This window comes from Polistes dominula, unplaced genomic scaffold (assembly GCF_049000335.1).
Source record: "Polistes dominula isolate Pdom_NZ unplaced genomic scaffold, Pdom_raw_medaka contig_24, whole genome shotgun sequence".
Classification (NCBI taxonomy): Eukaryota; Metazoa; Arthropoda; class Insecta; order Hymenoptera; family Vespidae; genus Polistes; species Polistes dominula.
Window position 1 is genome coordinate 1,189,757 of NW_028301150.1, and position 25,829 is coordinate 1,215,585.

At 29.8% G+C, this 25,829-nt stretch overlaps 1 protein-coding gene across 4 annotated transcripts in view; it reads left to right on the forward strand.

Moving 5' to 3' along the window:
- LOC107064800 (uncharacterized) overlaps window positions 1-25,829 on the forward strand; it is a 158,136-nt gene that overhangs the window by 89,459 nt on the left and 42,848 nt on the right. For 2 of the 4 annotated variants that reach the window (XM_015317848.2, XM_015317847.2), the window contains exon 1: window positions 3,319-3,905. The exons of 1 other annotated variant lie outside the window; for it this stretch is intronic. The gene's annotated coding sequence lies outside the window, so the exon portion shown is untranslated. Of the gene's footprint in view, window positions 1-3,318; window positions 3,906-25,829 lie in introns of those variants that run through there. One more of the 4 variants, XM_015317850.2, reaches the window with a different exon arrangement.

The window sequence follows — 25,829 nt, forward strand, 5'->3', positions numbered from 1 at the left end:
TCGCAAAAATATTTATATTTGTTTGCAGAACACGAAGTCATAATTCTTTTTCGAACTGGTAACACATAGCACACGTTACTACTAACAAACCTACACATATACAACACTCACACAGACACACACACATGTATATATCTCCCACATATCATGGAAGATTTAGCTCGTAATATTTTATCGGGATAGCCATGGGCCGATTCTAAGAGGGCGGTTTGCTGCCGTCCTGCGTCGAAAGCAACCATTCTTCTATTTCGCTTATAGGAGCTTTAGTCGGCCTTGGGACAACTTATGTTAGATCTTTTTTCGTTTTAAAACTTATTTTAGTTTCTTTGCTGACTGTGTCAAACACGAGAAACATCTCAATTCGAGATTTGATGTTTCACCTTATTTTTTTATTTATCTTGGAAAAAATTATATCTAAATAGATAACTTTATTTATTTATATATAGATATATTTAAAACATATTAAATATTAAAAATATAAATATTAATTAAATATAATTAATTAATTAAATATAAATATTAAAAAATATTAAATAATATAAATGAAAATATTTTAAAAAATAAAATATTTATATTTACCTAATATATATATATATATATATATATATATATATATATATATATATATATATATATATATATATATAGATAAATGGTAAATTAAATATAAGTAATAATAATTTAATTAAAATAAATATAGGTATATAGGTAAATTAAATATTTTAAAATATTTTTTATAACAAAATATTAATATTATATTATTCAATAAATATAATAATATATATAATATAATATAATATAATAATATAATATAATAGAATTATATATATATTTATTATAATATAATTGAAATATATTATAACATATAACAATAATATTTAAATACTAATAATTGGTGAACCATTCAACCCTTGTATAAAAACTATAAATGTAACCCAAGCCCATTTTTTTTTTAAATACGACATATGAATTTTTCTTTTTTTAACAACTTATGGTTACCTTAGACAAGGAATACATTTTGAAATAAATTTCGAATACTCTCGTAAATTAACAAAAACTTTCAAATAATATTTCTCTCAATTAATTGATTGATACAATATTACATTGAGTTCTGTTTTTTTTTTATTTTTTTTTTTTTTTTTTCATTTGATTTCTCTCTCCTTTTTTTTTCTTTTTTATAACCTTTTATTTAACGTACAATTGTTTCGTACAAGTTACTTTAACACGATTAAACGCATTTTTCCGCTTGTACCATTTAGCAAAAACCAATTGTCAAGAGTTTAATCCGCTTTCAATTCACTCGGCCGAGAAAAATACAGATTTCAGTCGACGTAAAAGAATCATCGATGTTAATCGTTCGTTATAAAAAAAGAAATAAAATATAAATAAAATATCAACTGCTTTTTGACGTTCAATACATATATATATATATATATATGTATATAAATTTCCATATATGTATATCACAAAAGAAAATTTATTCGAATGGTCATTTGCTAATATTTCGTTTGTTTTCTTAATTTGAACACGTAATACATACAAATTATATTTTATTTGCTATATATATATATAAAACAGATCGAATTACGGGAAAAATTGTATTATGGGAGAACGGTTGCGCGAATAATAATCATCATCGATAGGTATTTCTGTATATATGTATTTATTCGTACACACTCATGTACACACGTGCATGCATGCATGCATGCATGTGCATCTATGTGCGTACACCTATTCCCAAGTATTACGTAAAAATTCGTAGTAATATTTTCACGGAATTTGTACGGGATCGACGATATCGAAAACACATATATCGTGAAATAAACGAAAATCCGAGACTCAGGTTGTATAAACAAAGCAGAGAGAGAGAGAGAGAGAGAGACAGAGAGAGAGAGAGAAAGAAAGAAAGAAAGAGAAAGAGAGCGAGAGAAAAATCATAGAAAAATATAGAATATATATTTAACTGCAAAGCATTAAACGAAATCAATGTACACCTGCATATTTTTTGTATGTTTTAACAAAACGTAACATTGTACTCGAAGAGGCTCTCTCTCTCTCTCTCTCTCTCTCTCTCTCTCTCTCTCTCTCTCTTTCATCTTTGGAAGAACAACAGATGGATATCAAAAATAAAACTCACATATGGTAAGGGAAGTGATGGTGGGGGAAAAAAGTTGTAACAGTAGTAAGGCATAAGCGTAAATATACGACCTAGAGAAGTGTTTTGAATATAAAAAAAAAAAATAAAAATAAAAAGAAAGTAGAAGAAGAGAAGAACAACAACAACAACATAAAAATTGAAAACATAAAATCGAGGAACCAGAAATAATCTCTGCGTATTTATATTAAAGATAGAACTAAAATTAATACAACAAAAATAATAATAATAATTTGTTACAATTAAAATAATGTTTTGTGAATTTATTATTCTATTTTTTAATATATTACAAACTAACGACCCCAAAAGTTTGAATACACACACACACACACACACGAGTTACGTATTAGCATATGATATATCTTGAAATTATTTCAAAATTATTGTTGTTGTTGTTTAACTGATAAATTTGACTGAATAAAATTATATTACTTTCATATTATATAATATTATGTAATATTATTAATATTTTATAATTTATATTATATTATAAATTACATATTATATAATAAATATATATTATAATATATTATATTATTGTATTATAATAATATAATATTATATTATAAACTTATTTACAAAAAAAGAAAAAAAAACTATTATCCTACATACATAATAAATAAAAACCAAACGAGTATATTTAATTTCAAACCAAAAAAAATCACTTACTCACCCACACACAGACACATAGATCAAAAATAATAGAAAAAGAATATATATATATATTCTCATAAGTTAGTATAGAATATATTAAACAAGAAGACAAAGTAGAAAGGTGTACATAGGTGTATACGTTAAAGTGTCAAGAGTAGAAAAGACAAGAAGGACAAACAGGAATGAACAAAGCATAGTGCAAGGACCGTCCAGTGGTCAGAGACAGTCAGACCGACAGACAGACAGACAGACAGACAGACAGGTAGGCATGCAAGCAACAAGCAAGGTAAGTAAAGCAATGAAACAAGGAAGCAAGGAAGGAAACAAGGAAGGAAGGAAGGAAGGAAGGTAGGAAGGTGAATGAGAAAGGCAACGGTGGCACCAACCAACCAACCAACCAACCAACCAGCCAGCCAGCCAGCCACCCGGCCAACCAACCAACCAACCACCCACCCACCTAGTCAGCCTTCCACCAAGTAGGGAGAGTCAGGAACGAGTCAGACGGACGAACGAACGCCAGTCTACCGTGGGCGCACGTCGTGGCACCACGTGTATCTCTCTCTCTCTTTCTGCTCGTGTACATCAACCAATCCCGTCACATTATACATCACTTGCTCTTATACATTATCTTTAAAAAAAAAAAATATATAAATAAAATAAATCGTGTTAAATACAGTCAATCAATTATTTCAATTTAAAACAGTGATCGTGTGATTTACATTTTTCTATTTTTTTTTTTTTTTTTTTAACTCGGGGGACAAGGGAGTAGTGTGTGTGTGTGTGTGTGTTTGTGGATTTTTTCCCCCTTTTTTATCCGGTTTCTTTTCTTTTTTTTTTAGTATTATTATTATTATTGTTTTATATAATACTTACGTTAATTCAAAGTGAAATATTTAAGAAGAAGAAAAAAATGTTGACAGTTGATATGTCAAACTTTTCACGAGTGTAAGTTGTTGTAACTTTATTTAAACAAGTGGATGGTACATATTTGATAATTAGACACAGTGGAACATTGTAAATTTTCTTATTAAAAAATAATAAAACACACACACATAGAGAGAAATCGACCAATGTTCTACGATCGTGCAAAATCGAGGTAATTAAGGAATACGATGGACCAATACGTCTAAATTTGAAACACACATTTTTCTTAATTTACAAACTTTACAAACTGAATACCTTACTTAACCATTCTATTTATATTCTATGTATAATTGTAATATTACATGATTGGACATTCATTTTCTACCGTTCTAAAGTTTCGAACAGATTGATTTATCGAAACCTCCCTGTTCTGTTTGGTTTTTTTTTTTTTATTACCATTATTGCGAATGCATTGCCAATGCAACCGATAAAAACTGTAACCGGTATAGTGTTCTCCAATTTCATTCGATTCGTATTACACATTTTTTTTTCTTTTTTTTTTTTTACAAATTACATACTCACCTTTCCAACGCGCGATTCAGGCATTCATGTTTTTTTTTTCTCGTTTTGATAAATGTCCATTTTTGTACAATTTTAATATCAATATTTTACAACATTCTCAATTCGATTCGATTCGTTTGTATCATTTTTTTTTTTTTTTTTTTCTTTTGATTTACTTCTTTCTTTCATAATTTTATTTTATTATCGGAATATTAGTTAACTTTTTTTATTTGTTTTTGTTCTTTTTTTTTTTTTCTATGTCGAACGTTTGTAAAAAGGAAATAAATATTCGATAAACCCGGTATGTGCGTAAATTTGTCCACAGGATGGTTTCCCATTAAACACAAGCGTCATAGTGACGATCACCATTTATTCAACGTCTCGACGTTCGAGGTAAAAAAAAAAATAAATAAATAAAAAAAAAAGAAAAATAAAAAAAATCTCAATTTCTAGAGGTATGTGTCTGTGGGGGTGGGAGGGAGTTGCGGGGGGGGTGGAGGGAGGGGGGGGGAATCGGTCAGTAATTTTTTTTTGTCCACTCTAGCACCGATATCGGTCGCACCTGACGCTCTTTTAACCCCACTCCCGCCACCTGCCACCCACGACGACGATGAGGGGGGGGCGGGGGTGAGAGTTTGTAAAATATTTGCTACGATCGTCCTGGCGAACTAGGATGCTTTTTTTTCTTCTTTTTTTATTTTGTGCACGCAAGTACTCAACGACAGCAATTACTATCAGAGAACTATTCTCGTTTCGAAACGAACGAACGAACGAACGAACGAACGAACGAGCGAATGAATGAACGAACGAACGAACGTACAAACGAATGAACACGCGTGTGTGTTGATTAAAAAGCTTTCCGTCTATTTTATTGTGACAGCCAAAGAATTGTCGTTTTCTAAGGGGTGAGTTGTTTATTCTTTTTTTTGTTTGGGGGTGGGAGGGGAATTTTTGTTTTTTTTCTCCTGTCTCTCATTCATCTAATTTCTGTCACTTTCTTATTTTTCTGTTTGATTTTTATTTTTATTCTTTTTTTCTTTTTTTTTTTTTCTTCTTCAATTTCATCCTATCTACTACTGTGTTATCGATGAGTTTAACCGTGAACTAATTTTGTTCAAAGACGAGTATCGACAATAATGAATATCCAATCGATTTAAAAATAATAAAAAAAAAAAAAAAAAAAAAAAGAAGAAAGTGAAAATCGTTTGGATTATTATTCTAGTCAAAACGTTCGATAGAAGGAGTATTGAGAAAGTCAAGATTCGAAGTTGTTCATGAGTTAGAGGGTATAGTTTATCGGTGTATTAACCACAGAACTGGAAACTTTATCGATTAACTTTAACGCGTTCAACGTTTAAGTACCGAATACGAATTCTTCAAACGTAAGAAAATCTTGATATATACATATATATATATATATATATATAACAAACTTTGTAACAAATTATTCTAATATTAACAATCCTATAAATTAAAGATATTTTTTTATTTATATTTTATTTTATTCATATTATATCAGAAAAAAAATAATTTACATAGTAATAACAAGGTTAATACATAATAAATCCTATAAGAGGTAAATATAGTTACCTGTGTAATAAGCTGGTACATAATAAAATTACGAATACTTAAAACTAAGAAATAATAAATAAATTGAAATAACATTATATAAACTTTAATATATATATATATATATAATATAAATGAAAAATTAATAAAAAAATATATAATAAATAAAAGAAATTATTTAATATTATAATAATATAATTTCTAATATAATTAAAACCATTTTCAATGTTTTTTTTGTCTTCGATTAAATTACATCATTTCTCTCTAATACTCTATAGGTAACCTTCGAAATAAGAAAAATAAGGTAAAAAAGGGTCGATTGATCAAAATCTTATTATATTAACGTCGACCTAAAAGGAATAAAAGCGTCAAACGACGATATTTCACATTAAAATCGACGTGCCAATAACAGACTAGTTTTCCTATAACTTCAAACACCGTAAAATCTTATAACCTTCTACCAACCGACCTTTTAATGTTGACTGTATTTTATGGTATTCGCACGTACCCACATGCACCGTACACACTCACTCACCGTCACACATATTCTACTTTATATCACTTTTAACTATTACTACGATAGTCGTCAGGACGATATAAATATTTCTACGTATTCTCTCAAGGTGTGAATAAAAAAAAAACAAAAAATCTTTATAATGTAAGAAAAATGTTACACACCATATGAAATGAAAAACAACATTTCGTTTGCAATGAAAAAAAATGATCTTTTTACAAAAACTTTTTACTTTTATATTCTCTTTCTATCTCTCTCACTCGTTCTCTCTTTTATTCATTTGTATATTTTTTTTCTTCTAATTAAATAAATAGCAAAAAAATTAATTTATAAATTAAAAATAAAAAAATTAATGTTCAATGTTAATTGTAAATTTTTTTTTGTTCACCATGATATAAGAGTATTATATTAAATCTTTAATATTCCAAGTTTCAAAGAGAGGAAATTAGAATTTGGTTGGATAATGTAAATAGGAATAGGGGAATACTATGATGTCCGCTGTCGCAATAAATTGGCAAAGACATTAGGACGTAATTACGAGACAGTGAGTGAACTTCTCTATCTACCCACACTTTGCACCGGTTAGCAATCAAAGGAAAATTTCAAATAGGAAGTGTCTTTGGCTATGAAAGGCAATTATAGCTAATCCAAATCTAGCCAACCGAAACGTTACTTTCGGTTTCTCTCTTTCTCATTCTCATTCTCTTCTGAACATACAATCTTCCTTCCAATCATATTAATAGTCACTATTAAATGCAATTGCATAACCCCTTTCGTAAAACTTTTAGCGTATTATTTTAAAACGTGTTAAATATTTAAAAGAAAACAAATAAAAGAAAATAAATTGGAAACGTTTATTTTACGAATAAAAATTAATATGAATTTTAATATAAAATTAATAATAAATAAATATAATATTATATTTTTTTTAAATTAACATATTATATTTAATATTATATTTATTATAATATATAGATAATCTTAATATATATATATATATATAAAAATTACGTTGTTTGTTCGCAATGAACTCCTAAACTACTGAGCCGATTTTAATAAAAAATTTTGCACACTGTGTGCAGTTTCATCCAACTTGAAAGATAGGATAGTTATATATATATTTATTATAAAAAAAATTATTTATTTATAATTAAATAAATTTGAGTATAAAAATATAATAATTGTATTATATTAATATTGTTGTTTATTTTATATCAATTGAACTGGTTGTTTTTTTGTCCATAAAAATTGACAAAGAATAATTGTCGAACGATAAACGTTTGAAAATATGTTCAATTTGAAAACTAGGATTTAAATATTTCGAACAGTGAGATTAAGTTTGAAACATTTCTGACAAATAATAGGAATTTTACATTAATTCGGATTAAAGAACGTACAAATAATAATAATAATAATAATAAAAAAGGGAAAAATTTTACTTACTCAGATTATCGATTGATAATGAATTACAATTGATATTGGTAAAGTTCAATAGGAAAACAAATGATACGAAATTATTATAAGATTGTGATTAAAGTGTTTGTGACCCTTTTAGATAATATCTCAATGTCCAGATACCCTCGAAAGTTCATCGAATTTTCGAGGAGTGTAGACCTTGCCTACGTTCTACGACAAAGTTGTTACAGATACGAGGAAGCCGCTTGCAACTTTGTTATACCTTAGTTTGCGAAAAGCGATTTGTTACGAATTGCGCTCGTTTCTCCGTAAATTTATGTAAATTTACTTCGAATAAAATGAAACCCAGAAATCCTTGATGAAAGAGAAAAGAAAAGAAAAAAAAAAAGAAAAGAAAAGAAATAACTTGTAAAATAATCCAAATGATTAATAGCATTTTTTTATTTATACAAATTACGTGCAATGTTTTTTTTTTTTTTTTTTTTTTTTTTTATTAATTTCTATGATTTTCATACGTGTATATATATATATATCGTTTCTTCGTGAAAGTTCTACTTTAAAGCTGCTTTTATAAACCTCACTCTTCTAATAGTAGTAGTAGTAGTAGAAGTGACCTCGGTAACCAAAGAAAAAAAAATTCAAGCGGACTATTAGCGTGTTCATAAGTCTCGAGAAAAACTAACTTGAAACGTGCCTAAATATTTTCTTGGCCTCGGCCTAACCTTTGAAACATTATCGTGCCCTAGCACGATATACCATTTCGGCCTCCTTCTTTTTACCTTCAACTCGGATCATTAATAGTAGCAGTTAATAGTACTTCAAAAAAAAAAATAATAATTTCCCTTCGGCAAATCTTTTCAATCTTATATTATTTTTCCTACGTTGACAATTAAAAAATGCTAAACATAAATCTAATTATAGGATGAATTTGTTTTGTTTTACTTTTAAAATCAAGGTTCAAAATATCGTACATTAATTCAAATAAAAAATTGAGAAAAATGTCTTAAATGATGATCGATGATCAATAATAATAAATTCAATGAAAAATACATTTTTTTAAGACGTATCTATCGCAAGAGAAAGAGAGAGACAGAGAGAGAGAGAGACATCTCTAAAATCTAAAAGCTGCCACACTTTCATAATTTCTCGCGTTCGGCTAATTACACTGGATAATAGGTGCTATTAGAAAGGGCCATAAAAGTACCTTTACCCTCGAGAAAGCTTGCTTTAGCTGCATACATAGATATACATATACATATATACTTCCGACGTTTGGTACAGACAGGGGGAAAAGCTTATCACGGAAACGTTGGTCCCGCATTATCGGTAAAGGAAACTTCGAACGGTACGAAGACGGAAAGGAACGGAAAAGGAACGGATGCAGGTGTTGCTACTACCTAGTAGTAGTAGTAGTAGTAGTAGTAGTAGAAGAACGTTTTCTCATGCAAGTACTATCATAGATATTCTCCTAAGCTAGAGATGTATATACCATGACATACACACACACACACACATGATAACGCACGTCACACGGTGATATCTATTATTCAGGCCAATCTAAAGTACCAGGTCGTACACGTTGACCAACTATATTCGGAACTAATCTAACAAACCTGCTAGGCTTATTCGAGTACTACAAACTTCCCCTTTTTAGTTATATCTCATCCCCTACGACACTTTTAATACCATCCCCCTACTACAACCAGTTCCTTTCTCGTCATCGCACCCTCTTCGACACCACCACCAATTCCCCTTACCACCACCACCACCACCACCCCTAGGTCTTTCTCGCGACCCTTTATTTCTGATAAAAGCTCTACTAAACTACGACTCGTTGCTTCGCTCTTCCAAACAGAAGCAAAAGCGTTCTAATGATAATAGCTATGGCAAACATTTGAGATTGCTTCGCTTTCTATTAAATCGTCCGTATATATATTTATATATATATGTATGTATGTATGTGTATGTAGGTGTGTGACATAGTAATGGGTACATATGTTTGACAAAGTATACGTGTAGTAACCATTTATGCTAGGAAAATGTGTTTGGACGTACTCAAGTTGAATGAAAACACACGGTGAAATTTGTTCTTCGATAATTCGTCTAAAGCAACATTCACAAGTGCAAGATAATTGTGTTTCTTTATTTCAAGATATATATATATGCACGTTGTTAATTTGTTTAGGAGTTACCGAAAGAGAGATATGACTTTTCCTATTTTAATTCATTTAAAATACAATAGAACAACTTGAACAGAATAATTTAATAACTATTGGGTTATTTGGAAAGTAATATTTTTTTTTTTTTGTGAAAATGAAGACAATTTTCATTTCGAGGTTAAACGTAGGTTTTTCAAGTGGACTTGAACAGTTGAATTTGATAAACTTAATCTTTCATCAATCTCACGTGTTGTTATTTGCCAGTTTGCATCAACTAATGCATTTATTGTGTCAGAAATTACTTTCCGAACAATCCATTATTTTTGGTGGTAGGGATTTTAAGGGTTATAGAAGGGACACAAATGTATAATCTTGATATTTGAAAGAACCACTTGGAATTAATTCAAGTTTTGTAGAAGCTTTCCTGCTCGATTAACCTCGACGCCGTATAAACTGTTTCCGTATTACTAATCCTACGAAATAGTCGAAAGAAGTAGAAAAAGAGAGAATAAAAAAAACAAAAACAAAAAAAAAGAAAGAAAGAAATAAGGGAAAATCCTGAGGGAAATTACAGAAGAAACTGGAATCCACCTTTCTTGAGAGAAAGAGAAAATTTGTCGATGGGTGGGTTCGGGGGTGGTTGGTGTTACGAAACTTTTTAACCGATTCAACAATTATATCTAACGATAAGTTTGCAACTAGTGTGTTACGAACGAAAAAAAAAAGAAAAAAGTAAAGTAAACTTTTGTTTCTTTCGTAGAAAACGATGATATTAAATAGGTGCAAAAAGTAAATTACTAAATTACAAAAAAAGAAAAGTATGAACAATGTAAATCATAAAAGTAGCAGCAAATACTTTCAACACACGGATTTATGTTTTTTTTTTTTTTGCAAACCGATAAGTGTAATGTAATATTGAAAATCATTTTGTAATGCTAACGTTTTGTTGATTTTTCATTTAACACAGAAAAAAAAACACACACACATACACACAAAAAAAACCATCTTTGTGTCACCCTTTAACCGGCGTTCTTATTTTCCAACAAAGTCTTTGGGCAATCACCGGAAATAATTTGGTTTCATGTTCACGTACGTTTTCACAGTCACGCTGAATACACATTGGAGGGGGATTTTAACAGCACCACACACATATACACATGCACATACAGAGACACATATACGTACATATGTACTAAGCTACATAAAGAGAATTATTTTTCTCTCTCTCTCTCTCTCTCTCTCTCTCTTTCTCTCTTTTTCTTCTTTTTTCTCGTTTGTTCTATCTTCATCGTTGGACCTAGTCTGGAACGTTTGGATTTCATTCGATTTCAATAAAAGTTCGTTAAGCCGACGTTTAATATCGAACTACGGTTTCATATTTCTCTCTCTCTCTCTCTCTCTCTCTCTCTGTCTCTCTCACTTTCTCTCTTTCCATTTTCTCTCATCTTTTTCGTTTTTCCCTTTCGATATTATCCCACATAGAAAGAACGTCAGTAACAGTAGCAGCAATAGTATCAGTAACACGTTGAAGCTTTATTTTCATTTGTTATTACTTATGCTTATCAAATAAATTTCATCGAGAGAGAATATTAAAAAAAAAAAAAAGGTTAAAATCGTAAAAGTATGAATTATGGGATAATTTGAATATAAACAAAAGAAAAATCAATATAAATATGAAAATAATGTAATACAAGATAAAAGACAAAATGTGATACAGATTGTCAACATAATTTGAATATAAATAAAAGAAAATAATAAGATAAATATTTATATATATATAAATGTAAATAATGTAAAACAAGATAAAAGAAAAAAGCTGTAATTTAGCTTCGCACCATATGCGAATATATTAATTCGTATAGAAATTTGAATATATTAATTATAACATTCCTATCTGTTCCCTCTCATAGTGATTTCAAACTTAGAACACCTGATTTGGTTCTTGCATTTTGAATTGGAATATTCCAGTCGAATTAAATAGTTCTGAATTTCGCTTTCTGTGTTAGCAGACTACTGGTGGATAACATGCATACCTTGTTCGATCAATAGTTTCATTTTCTGAGAATATATATTTAAACTAATTCGAATTTAATTTGTTAATTTAGATTTTGCGAAACGTTAGGGATAAAATGAGAAAACAAAGTTTTCCATGAAATAAATGAAATCGATTAAACTTACCTCTACTACTACTGCTGTTGCTTCTTCTACTTCTGCTTCTGCTGATGTTTTAATTTTTTTTTTTTTTGGTCTTCTTCTTCTTCTCATTCTCTCATTTTTCTTTTTCTTTTTTTGTATTATTTTTATACAAATTTTGTATTATATGAAGAAAAAAATTAGAACATATTGTTTTGATCTGATGGTGATGGTTTCGTACTTTTATTAAGACTTCTTTAACAATTATAAAAATTATATAACATTTAAAATACATAATAGTTTTTTAGAACAATAAATATATAATAATATCTTTTTATTTATTTATATATATATATATATATATATATATATATATTTAAATATATTATATATTTATTTATTATTTTTATCATTTATTTTGTGCATTGAAACAAAAATTCGCGCTAGGAACTTTCATTCTTACTGTCACTTGGAAAGGATCAACGACTTTCTGAATATTTATGGATGAAATGACTTTTCTAAATCGTGAACGCGTTATGATTTCTTCTCATCTCTCCCTCTCTCTCTCTCTCTCTTTTTCTTTTTCTTTTTTTCTCTCTCTTTTAACATCACATTTTCTATTCTCTTTCTTTCTATCTTTCTTTCTTTCTTTCTTTCTTTCATTTTCTTCCAAGGATATAATAAAACGTAACATTAAAAATATCCTTGATGCTGCGCTTACGTAAAAGTAAAGTGTTGTTACGAAAGAAATTAACACTTTGAGAAAAAGAGAAAGAGAGAGAGAAATAAAGAAAGAAAGAAAGTGAACAATCTTACGATATAACCTTTAAAACTTTGAAATGAATTATGGAATTTTTTTTTGTTTTTTTCAGCCCGGAATTTTCTCCATCTCAAATGATTTCGTTGGAAACTTTAACTTCTTTCGGTAAAAGAAAAATAAACAGAAATGGTGAAAGAAAGAAATAAAAAAGAAATGGGCAACACATTGTATTAAGAATTCTTTGACGAATGGTTTTAAGAAAAAAAAAATAATAATAATAATAAATTTCACTCAACTTGAATGCACAAGGAAAAAAAAAATAAGAAATAAAGGAAAAGAAAAACAAAAAACAAAAAGTTATTGGAATTAGAAGTAGGATTTCTCGAAGTAAAATAAAATCGCAATTCCGTTCGTATATTTCATAAGCGACCAATTGAAATAGGGATGATAATTTATTATCAATAAAAGAGAAATAGAGAGAGAGAGAGAGTAAGAGAGAGAGAGAAATAAAATCGTTCATAGATCCTTAACACATAAACGAAGCTAATTAAACGACATAAATGCGTTACCGGAATGTCGTTGAAACGTGAGGGGGAAAACGTTTAATCTATTAGCCAATAAACGAAATTAATCGAGTGAAAGAAAACGATTAATACTCTCGTCCCTTCCATTCCTAAAATAGAAGGGTAAAAGGGAAGGGAAGGGAAGGGAAGGAAAGGGAAGAGAATGATCTATCTCTCGAGTATTATTTAATGTACTATATGATGTATCAGTTTAATCAAAATGATTCTCGCGACATACTTAAAACACATTTTTAAGGTGAATGATCAAAATTGCATACTTCAATGTGAATTTTTTTTGCTGACTATGAAAATACTCTCTGTTCTTCTTCAAAAAAAAAAAAAAAAAAAAAAAAAAATGAAAAGTAAGAAGAGAAAGAAAAGTTGAAAGTATGACGACGAAAGTTTGACGACGAAAAAAAAAAAACAGAAAAAAAACCAAGAAGAGAAGAAGGTTGATGGGTGGAATGAAGAGAGAAACGGGAGAAAAAGTGGGAGAAATTGTGCGAACGATTTTTTGAAAACGATGAAAATCTACGAAAAAAAGTACAAACTATTGAATTACTAGGATAGTCATAGCATAATGCTAGAAACTTTTATTGTAAATAAGCTCTTGATTCTTGAAGGGGTAGACAAAAATTTGGTACTTTGAAAGAAACGTTGTAGAAATAAAAATGAAACTAAAATATCAAAAGAAAATTATGGGAATTTATTATTGAAATAATAGAAAAATAAAGAAGAGAAAAGAACAACAAATAAAATTAACAATAAAAAAAAAAAGTCAGTGACGTCAACATCGAGGTAAAAGAAGAGACAAAGAGAGAGAGAACAAATCAAAGGTGTGAGTTAAAGTACAATAGTAGAAAGGTTTAAGTCTGATTGTCAGCTAAAAACGTGATAGAAAATAAGAAAAGGTTTATAACCACCCTTTCCTCTTCCCCTTCCATCCATCCATCCATCCAACCAACCAACCAACCAATCAGGTTATCTACGGGGATTGAAGGTGGAATAAAGTTTGGTAGGGAGTAGTTTGGTGGGTGTGTGATAGGGGTTATTCGGTAGTAGGCGGCGAATAATAATAAAAAAAAGAAGAGAATAGTAGGAGGGGGAGGTGTGAGGGTGTGGGGGGTGTAGGGGTTGAACGGAAGAATCGCAGATTTAATAAAGGCTTCCTCGAAAGCGTGCTAAGCGAAAACCGATTTCATTATACCGTAGCTGTCCCCTTCGTTCGTCCTCTCACCGGTCCGATTTCGTTCGCGTTTTCCAACCCGGTGGGTGAGTGGGGGTAGGTAGGGAAAGGTGAGGGGGATGCTGACTCGTTCCGAGAGATTCGGAACGGTCTTTTCTCATTTCTTTTTTTATCTTCGGACCTTTGCTCCTTCTTCATTCACCTTTTTTTCTTCCTTTATGTCTTTTATCGTTCTAATTTTTTTCTTTTTTTTGGTCGAGAATCACGCCAGTTAGTTTACCAAAAAAAAAAGAAAAAGAAAAGGAAGATGAATAATTGGTCAATTTAAATGATTCGTCGATACAATTATACAACGAAATGGTTTATATTTGTAAGGGTGTGTGATGGATAAGTTTTTTTTTCTTTTTTTATAAGTGAATTTGTTTTTTCTTATTTATTAGTTTTTTAATTATTTCTTAATTGAAAAATCTATGAATATATCTATATATATATATATAATACGAAGATAAGATAACGTGTTTTTTTTTCCTTTCCTGGTAGTTGACATTAAACGAAAGTTGTTCGAGGTGGTTCGTATAAGGGCCAATCATCGTTTTTCAGAAAAAGGAAAAGGGAAAATTAAGTTTCAACTACTATGTAATAGTAGTACCAACTTAGTTTTCTTCTCTCATTTGAAAACCTCCAGGACGGAGGGTACGGACCAATAATTAAGAAACTTCTCGTCGTTGCTTTTGCAAAGATTCGATCCTTTCTAATATTCCTCCTCCCACTCCCACCCCCTCCTCCGTCACTCACTCTCTGTCCCTCTTTTCGTTTATCCTTATCTACTTGCTCTCAATAGGGGTATCCTCCTATTCTACAGTAATCGGGATTCGTCTAAACATAGTTCCACTCACAGAGTTTGGAGAAAAGAGGATAGAATCAAAGGGGTAGGGGGAGGGGGGAGGGGGGAAGGTTTAGTAAAGGAAGAGAGCTTGTTCTCATGTCAAAGTAGAGTTTCCTTAGGCACTATCTCTTTCTCTCTCTCTCTTCCTTCCTCTCCTGGTCTCTTCCTAACCTCCCCATTTCCCCACCAACTTCCTCTTGTCTCCTTCTGAAAACTACCATGAGCTGTCCACAGAGACACTCTGCATATTCATGTCACCGAAGGCACAAATCGTACCGTTTGCTGTGGTAAACTGGTTTTGGAGCTTCCTAAATCAATGTCAGACTGTAGTCACGTTCAACCCTATCGTCTTCGTTCGTCTTTCCTCGTTTCCTCGCCTAAATTGTTGATAATTGCCATTTTCCTCTTTGGTCGGTTTATTTATAACCAAATTAATATTGTTTCTATTAGAATTTTCTTTTCAAGTGAATAATTAGCTTTCTTTTATTATTCATTGTATTATACTTCACATGGGGTGTGATTAAAAGGTTTTTCTGTGAAAGTTTTTTGTTTTGTTATGTAGTATTTTTGTTTTTTTTTTTTTTTTTAAAGATGTGTCATTGATGAATATCATGCGATAGGGGGATTATAATTTGTACTAACAATTATTTTGTTTTATTATTATTTGTTTAAAATTATGATTATCACACATAAATGTGCACAATTCGTTGGATGGATATTATACATTGAATGGTATAAATGTTTATTTATATTGAACATACAATAGAAAGCAATTATTTAAGATTTTTTTTTTTAGGGGGGGGGGGGAGGACGGTTTATTCTTTTCATTTTATTATTCGAAATTTGTGTATTAAAATTTAGTTTAGCTTTGAAAAGTAGTTCGCTTGAGAATTCGCTGCCATTCGTTTTCATACCTTTTGATATTTCACTCAATGATCTCAACGCTAGAAAGAGAGAGAGAAAAAGAGAAGAAGGGACTTTTTTTTTTTGTTAAAACTCTTTTTTTTTTTTAGTAAACGAAAAGAGGCATTCAGTATTTCTTTTTTTTTATTTTGTTCTTGTTCTTATTTTTTTTTTTTTTTTTTTCGGTTACGACGAAGTTAGTAGGAATGATTTTATAGAGCACAGTTCGTTCTTCCTAATCCTTTCAAACGGACTGTTCCTTTTTCTTTTTCTTTTTTCCTCATAGTTTTTTCCTTTGAAGTACCGAGTTCCTTTTTTGTCTCGGTGGACCACTTTTTCTTATTCGTCATCCTTAATTTGAACGAATAAAGTTAAAAACGATAATTGAAACTCGCTCATATTACATTACGAATAAAACAAATATTTATTTTTCAAATTAGTATTATTAATTAATAGATAGGTATGAAAGATTAAATTAATCGACATGAAGAATTTTAATATTAACTTTCGAAGAAAAAAAGTTTCAAAATGAAAAAAAAAGGAAAGACTATTAAAAAGAATAACAAAATAATTACCTAAGTCAGGGGTCAATCGGCAAGAACCTTTTGTGTCGGAAGAGCCAAAAGTTACACAATTTGCAAAATTTCAAAGAGCCACACAATTTCTTTTTCTTGCCAACAATAAATAGTACTCGCGTGAATAAAGTTTTTTGATTAAAAAAAAAAAACTAATCTATTTATTCATTGATGCCTAATCCTCAACGAGCTTGACATCCAAAGAGCCGCATGTGGCTCGCGAGCCGCAGGTTGCCGACCTCTGACCTAAGTAACTAAAAAAAAAAAACAAATGATGATTTAATATTTTTGTTATTTAATTAAAATGGCATATTACATCGAGTGTAACATTTGCATTTGAAATTAAAAAATAAAATGAAGATGAAAATAAAAATAAAAATAATAAATAAGAAAAAAGGTAAAAGATAATCATTTTCCAATGTTAATTCGTATACGTATCAACATATATATATACATGTATGTATATACGCATATAGATATATATAGTTAGCAAACGAACGATTAATTAATTAATTAACGAACGAAAGGGTATCGGAGCGAGGAGGAACGGTGAATTTCACGCTCGAACGTTGTAATACCGCTTGTAATTGATTTTCAACGGCGATTGTTACGGATCGTAATTCAGGATCGGCGTAGATGGCCACGTGCTAACGCGATATTATCGCGTATATCGTCGCGTTACAAGTGTACCACCGTGTCCTTGTTCCTATCCTCCGATTATTCTCTGTCCCACTTTCCTATACTACGAAAAGCTCGTAATTTGCCCCTATATATATATATATATATATATATATATATATATATATATATATATATATATATATCGTAAAACATTATATATATATATAGTGTGTATAATTAGTGTAGGATCGTTAACAGGGAATACGATCGAAGCTTAGCTTTTATCCATTCTGATTTTCGCTTTATAGTATTTATCGACTGTCAAAAGATTCCTCGTCGTAATCCTAAATTAAATGAATATGCAATAGTTTATAAACTATCGATTAACCTATGATCCCTTATTTTTTTTTTCTATATATATATATATATATATTATAATTACTTTTCATATTAATATACTTTGCAAAAATAATATTTTTAAATTTTTTATTGTATTATTTATATTTATATATATATATATATATTTATATTTCATTATATTATTTATTATTTTATTATTTATTTTGTCGTAATATTTATTACGACACAGATATATATAAATATAATATAAACATATACACATTTTCAATATAAAATATTACAAAATGTGATCCGACAACAATCAACCAACCTTCTTTCACGTTGTCGTAGAAACTTTTCGTTACGTGGAAATGAGCTTTGGACAAGTTAAAAAAAGTAAAAAATGAAGGGAAAAAAAAATGCAGGGGGAATAAAAATAACTTAAGACAAAGAGGAAGAGGAAAAAGGATGGGGTTAAGGGGGGAGGAGGATGGATGGGGGGTAGGAAATAGGAGGTTGTAGAACAAAGTAATCGAGGAGTTACGTTGTGTCGCTTAAGTTTCACGAAGTAATAACAATAATGAACGAGACGACGACCGTGAAATGAGTTTTTGATTGAATTATACTATTTGAACTGACCTAACATCTTTCACTCTTTCTCATTCTTTCTAACCAGAACTTTTTTAAAATCATCCGTAATTTTTCTCTCTACCATTCTTTCTTTCTTTCTTTCTTTATTTCTCATGGTGTATTTTTTTCGGGTGGAACTCATATGTCTTAATTCAGAAAATAAATTGCGACGTTTAACGTGAAAGAATATAATTTTGCTAACACGTCTCTTTGTCACATCGTTGATTATTTTCGTTTTAGTAATGCAAAAAAAAAAAGAAAAAGAGAGAGAAAATAAAAATGAAAAAAAAAAAGGAAAATTCTTCGAGCGTTGAATAAAAATTCAACGATAGAACAAAACAAAAAACAATAAGGAAAGTATTTTAAATTAACTTTTTTATACGTTCGTGTGCGAGATGTTTTTTATACAATTGTGAAACAAATCGTAATAAAAAAAAAATATATATATATATATACTTTAATTTATTATACTTTACTTTTTATTTATTATACTTTAATTAAATAAAAATATAAATATTAAAAATTAATAAATATATAAATAAATATAGATGAAATATTACCCTTTAAAGATTTTCATTGAATCTCAATCAAAGCATAGAAATTGACGATATTACTAAGTCTAATACTTTTTCAATAACAAAGAATTTAATGAAAGGTATTAAATGTTTATTATCAAGCTTAAATGACTAATTAGTACTCACTTTGAAACACGTTTCAATATAATACACGCATATATGGTATAGCAATATGCGTAAGTCCACATAATGCCTGCAAACAGCACAACATATAAACATACGTGCCTATATATATATATATATATAAATATATTCGTTGGTAAATATGAGGCAATTGCATTAACCTCGTTTCAACGATGGACACTTCCCTTTTACTACGAGTTACTAAGTTCACGAGTTACATCCGGTTCAAACCATCCACGTCCATCCGCTCGCACGTTTCGTCTCGCACTTCTACCAAAATTAGTTCTGCTCTGATGCGTAAAACTATTTTGACATTAAACAACAATATTGTGTGTGTATTGTATAAGATAATAATATATTATAATACACAATGAGCATAAATTTTAACTTTAAAATTGAAAAATAATTTGTATAACGTCTTTTCATTTTAAATCTAACATTTCAACATAATGATACAAATGAATGATACAAATATCAGATACGTCAATTTCTTTTATTTATTTCTATTGTATTTTTTTTTTAACTAATTGATAATAATGGTATACAATCTTAATATATATATAAATAACCTGTCACGTTGTTTGTCCGCAATGGACTCCTAAACTACTGAACCGATTTTAATAAAATTTTGCACACTTTATGTATTTTCATTTAATTTGAAAGATAGGATAGATTATTTGTTTATTAACAAAGAGTTATGATTATCTCTGTTAGTTCGGACTGATAGTGAGCCACAGCAACGCGTGGCGGGGCACCCCTAGTATATATATATGTACTTTATATAATATTTTAATGCAGAACCCTAGCAAAGTTTCTATTCAGTCACGAATTGACTTTTTATTGTTTAATTCTTGAAATAACTAAAATTGATTGACTCCCACTTGACCCCTTATTCCACAATAACCCATTCCACCCTACAACTAGCAGCCTCAGAATCGATCAACCCTCTTACAAATAAAAGCAAAAGATCGTATCGATGTTTAAATACACCTATTGTTTTCTACCAATCTCTATGGCCTCCTTTTATCATCGATTTTGAAGTAACATCAATGTAGGATACTTTAACGTTTGTGATCAAAGAAAGACAAATTTTAGAAATATCTTTTTCTATTTCTTCTAATCTTAGTATTAGTGTTAGTTATATCATCTACCAATGGTATATCGAATGAACGTGCCTTGACCCACTTATTCGATTCGATTCGAACTTTAATGCGATATAAACTAACACTGTTTCACAATTTATCGTCCCTTTTTTTTTATTTCTTTTTATTTCTTTTCTACTTTCTAACTTCTTTAAAGTGGACACCTTGGATATCGTAAGAAAAGTTTTACCCAGTTCTAGCTAAGATTTTCTGTAAATGCGGGCACAAAGTTAATGGTTATCGGTTGTTTTTTTGTAACACCCTAAAAGTTAAGAAATAGTACAAACTTTGTTTATAGTTTATGAACGTAAAAGTAATAAAAAAAAAAAAAAAAAAATTAAAAAAAAAACAAATAAATAAGAATGATAAAAAGTAATCTAATCGTAATCGTGATTTGTATTTTGTATTGTTTAAAAGAACAACACATAGGTTACTTCCCATTAAATTTAGCTACAAATTTTTCATGGTTATAAGAATTAGGGATAAAATTTGGCTAACGTATAATATTTTGAACACAAACACACTATTATCGTCACCGTAAAGCAAAGGAACATTCGTTTTCGTTTTCATGCATTTAAAGGAATCCAAACGTAGAGTAAAATGTGGTCCGCGTGCCACAACTTGGAAACTTTCCAATAATGGCGATAATTTATCGTGGTCCAAGAGGGTTAATTCTCGATTAGAGATAATGGAGAGGCCTTTGGGGGTGGATTCAGAGCCAAGAAGAAGAAGAACTCGTGCCAAAGTCAAATCGTTTTCTTCAAAAGTAACTCTCTAGATCTTTTTTACAATGAAATCGAATCTTTAAACCTTATAATAGAAAATAAACATCATTTTTATTTTTATATTATTTTTTATTTTATATTATATCTCATCTTTATTCTATAATATAAAATACAAATAAACAAAATTTATTTAAAATTATACAATAATATTATATTATGAAAGGAATAAAATACGAAGACCGTGAATGGAAGAATCGTGCTCAGGAACGGAAACAATGGCGGGATTTGGTATTTGCGGCAATTAACTTCCGAGTTCCTAATGCTAATTAATAATAATAATAATAATAATAATAATAATAATAATAATAATAATAATAATAATAATAATATATACTTTAAAAGTTCAATTTTTATTACAAATAGAAAATATTTTTATAAAATCTTAATAAAACATATATAAATTACGTGTCACGTTGTTTGTTCGCAATGGACTCCTTAACTACTAAACCAATTTTAATCAAATTTTGCACAATGTGTGCAGTTTCATCCAACGTGAAAGATAGAATAGTTTATATCTCAATTTATAATCGCAATATTATTTTATTGCGAATTATTTGTTTATTAACTGATTGTGAGCCACAGTAACGCGTAGTAGAGCACCCTTAGTAATGATATATATATATATATTTTTTTTTTTTTTTATTATTCTATAACTAATTATAAATTTTCTAAATTATTTTATCAACAAGTGTTCTGTTATATGTGTATATAATACTAATACGTGATTATATAGATAATATTGAGTTTATATCGAAAGGTTATATCTATTTCACGTGTAACAGCAAGCATAAATGCTACTAGGTAAATACAAAACTCATATTAACGCATAGTCGCATGTCTCTCGAGCTTTACCCCCCCCCCCATGATCACAGCTACCAATTATCTACGAATTAGCAATTATAGCTTGCCGAAACTGCACCTATTAAACGTTCCGTTCAATTTAATGATAATACCAATGTATTACTATCATCATCCAATGTTCTAGGTGATTCCAAGAAACGTAGATTTATTCATACGTATTCTGTTTAAACGGTACATTTTATTCATCATTCTTAATATTATTTTTATTATATTTACAGGGTGATATTTAACATTCATATTTTTTTTTCCTAGGTTGAGTCATTTTTGAGATTTATTGGTAAACTTTGTTTTTTTTTTTTTTTTTTTTTTAAATACAATGTTATATTTCAATATTTATTTCCGAATTATTTGAAACATTAAACCTATCACAAATTTTAATTGATGATTTATAAGAGTTCAAGAATTCTTATTATATAAAATATATATATATATATATATATATATATATATAGGTGTGTGTGTGTGTGTGTGATGCAGTACAACATCAATAAAATATCAATGAAATCCGATCCTTTGTATATTCAGTCTTTGTTGAGGCACCGAAGATGATGCCTCATCGAAACAGTAGGAGTAGTAATACTCGATCGAAATAATAGAAATGAAAGTACCGTTGTTGTTGAAGATCTCTGTGTATTTGTTTGAAGAGAACAATTGTATTTGTCGAATAATATCGTGTCTCGTGTAAATATTAATCACATACGTATTATCAAACGTGTGAGAAACTTTGCTAAAAAAAGTATAAAAATTCTATTCGTTATAATTAATTCTACAAATATTTGTATTATATTACCCATGCTTTTGTGTTACGACGACAACGTGCAACTGTGACAAACAAGAATAACAATAATAATAATAATAATAATAATTACGTCACGTAGTTTGATTACAACCAACATATATATCTAATAATAATAACTGCATAGAGATATATATGTATATTCACGTAGGGTACCAGCAGATACACTATCATTCAAATATGTGAACTTGCTCATTCAGTGCAAGTACGTGGAACCGAAGTGCTAGGTTGAGACGAAGGGAATGGGGTTGGTTAGACCGTCAGGACCGTATGGAGTTCGCGATGCAGACATGGTTAACTGCATTAGCTCCCTTCGGTCTTGTTGAGCCTAGTCGGCGGCATTGGGAAAGGGAGAGAGACAGCCTGGTAGGTCCTTTGAGGCTTGTGTGGGTGCCGAATACCAATCAGTTATGTCAATTGGCCCCAACAAAGTAATGAATGGTAATTGCAAGGCCACCGTGCTCGCACGCCTGTCCGTCCTTCCGTCCTTCCGTCCATCCGTCCGTCCGTCCATCCGTTCATTCGTTCATCGCACCCTCTAACACCCGATTTCCAGAATCCCTTCCCTTCTCTTCGAATTTACCCCCCGATATACACGGACAATCTACCGTTTCTAACTGGGAACCTTCCCCAACCCCCACCCTATAGGTACTGGTAACCAGCCCTATCCGAACTTCTCCCATGTCACGTTCCAAATTCGCACAACGAGCTTTTCCCATCGCTTTTAAATTCACCTAATCGGATTGTCGCGCGAGCCCACGCGTCCAAATCACGCCACTTAATCACCGTCGTCGTAGTCGTACTCCAGAGCAAATCAATTTAGAATATATTCCCGATTTGGCAGGTTTGTAGTTTCCCCAATGTCATACGTATGATTCCCTCCCATCACTATTATATCATATACCTCAACGTTTGTGAGAATTTTTGGGATCATTATTTTGAAGGTTTTTTCTTTTTTTTATTTTTTTTTTTTTTTGTTAGGTTCCTCATCGATATATCGCGTAAAATATTTGTAGATTCAAATCAAATCTCTTTTATCGTGGATTATATTTGTTTAACAAACTGCGTACAATACGATGACAATGATGACGATGATGTTTCAACCATTATATCTAGATTTTATCTGCAAGATTTCTGTTGGTTATTGCAACAACAACAAAAAAAAAAAAGGAATTGATAAATGGGTTAAAGGTTGTAGTATATAGGATATTTCGTTATCCCGTATATATATATATATATAATTTATATCGAAATCTCGTTTCCGATTAATTTCGGATAGGAACGCGATTGTGTTGGCACGAATAATCATTCGGGGATCGGGTGCTAGCAGGAAAATGGTTTTCCGTTTGACGCGTATCGCGTTAAAATAATTAAATTCCCTGTTTGCTGACATTTTCTTTCAATATATATATATACATACATATATATATGTATATTGACATACATGTATAGAAGAACACATACGTATATGTATGCATGCGTATATATATATATATATAGTCCCGTTACTGTTTATGATCGAAATTGGTTTATGTGGACATTATCGTACATCCGTAGGCTACCTGCAAACAGAGAAGAGAGTACTAATGAAATTCGTGATATCGATGGGAACCGTGAGATACCGGTAAACATCCGGAGATCGCCGCGCGAAATTGAAATTTGTCACATCGACGCTGTTTGCTAGCATTGCTATTTTAGGATCATTGGAGAATTCCCTATCTCTATCTCTCTCTCTCTCTATCACTCACTCTCTCTTTGAATATTAGTGTCTCTTGATTTGAATTTCTGACGTATCCACTTGTCTCTTGATACTCGATCAATAGTCTTTGACCCGCATTGATTGTCTACAAATGCAATTATATTTTTAATAAACCACCACCATCACCACTATCACAATCACCATCACTGTGTGTACCTTTAATTAATAAAAAGCGATTTCATTGTTTGATAAGTTTGTAATCAATTTTACTGATGTTTCTGCTTTTTTTTTTTTTTAAAGTGTTACACAACGAATTCGAATTATTCTTTATAGATTGTTTCTTTGGAGAGAATAATATAATATATAAATCAAATAATTAATATAAATATCAATGTGTAAATTGTAACTATATAAATTATACCTATATTATAGTACTATATATTTTACTATATATTTATATTAGTATTTATATAATTTACCATATATTTATATTTATATTATATATTAATATTAGTTATTTATAAATAACTATATATTTTACTATATAATTTACTATATTTACTATATATATATATATATGTGTGTGTAAAGGATTCATGAAGCATTTCTATTCGGATGATTTTTGTTATACTAAAAACCGATAAGGATCATTGAGATAGGTACTTATCTACATTCTTTGTACTAAAATAACGAGTTTCATATATATATATATATATATAAAATATATACATATTTTTCCGTTCATTCCTGTAACGAATAACGAGAACACGTATTATGAAGGCAAGCCTATAGGGGTTGGAAGGGGGAGGGAAAGGGAAAGGGGGTGGTTTATCGCGTGTCGCGATAACCATACGTTTGTTATCTCTCATCACCATCAGGCAGTAAACATACATATCGCGAACGATATTAATGGGTCCGTACGTTTTGTTGGTTCGTTTGTGAAAAAAAAAAATTATAATAATAATAATAATAATAATAAAAAGAAATTAGATTTTTAAAACTGTGAATCGATCGTTAGTATATAATATAATACGCTTTGTGTATAATTTTAATAACACGTGTTACAATGATTTGTTATATTTTCTTATTTCTTTTATATCTTTTATCTCATTTCGTCGTAGATTCATTGAAACTCACGAGAATACAAAAATTCAACGATTACAAATGAGTACGACGTTGACAACCAACGACGAAAAGAAAAAAAAAGAAAAATGAAAGGAAAGTAGAAGAAGTAAAAAAAAATAAAAAAAAAGAAAATAAAAATAGGAAAAGAGGATATTTTTTTCTCTTTCTTTGTTCGTGAAGAAAAGTATCGTCTTCCCTTTAACACAGGGTTTCGTGTAAATTGCTCGCAAATCAG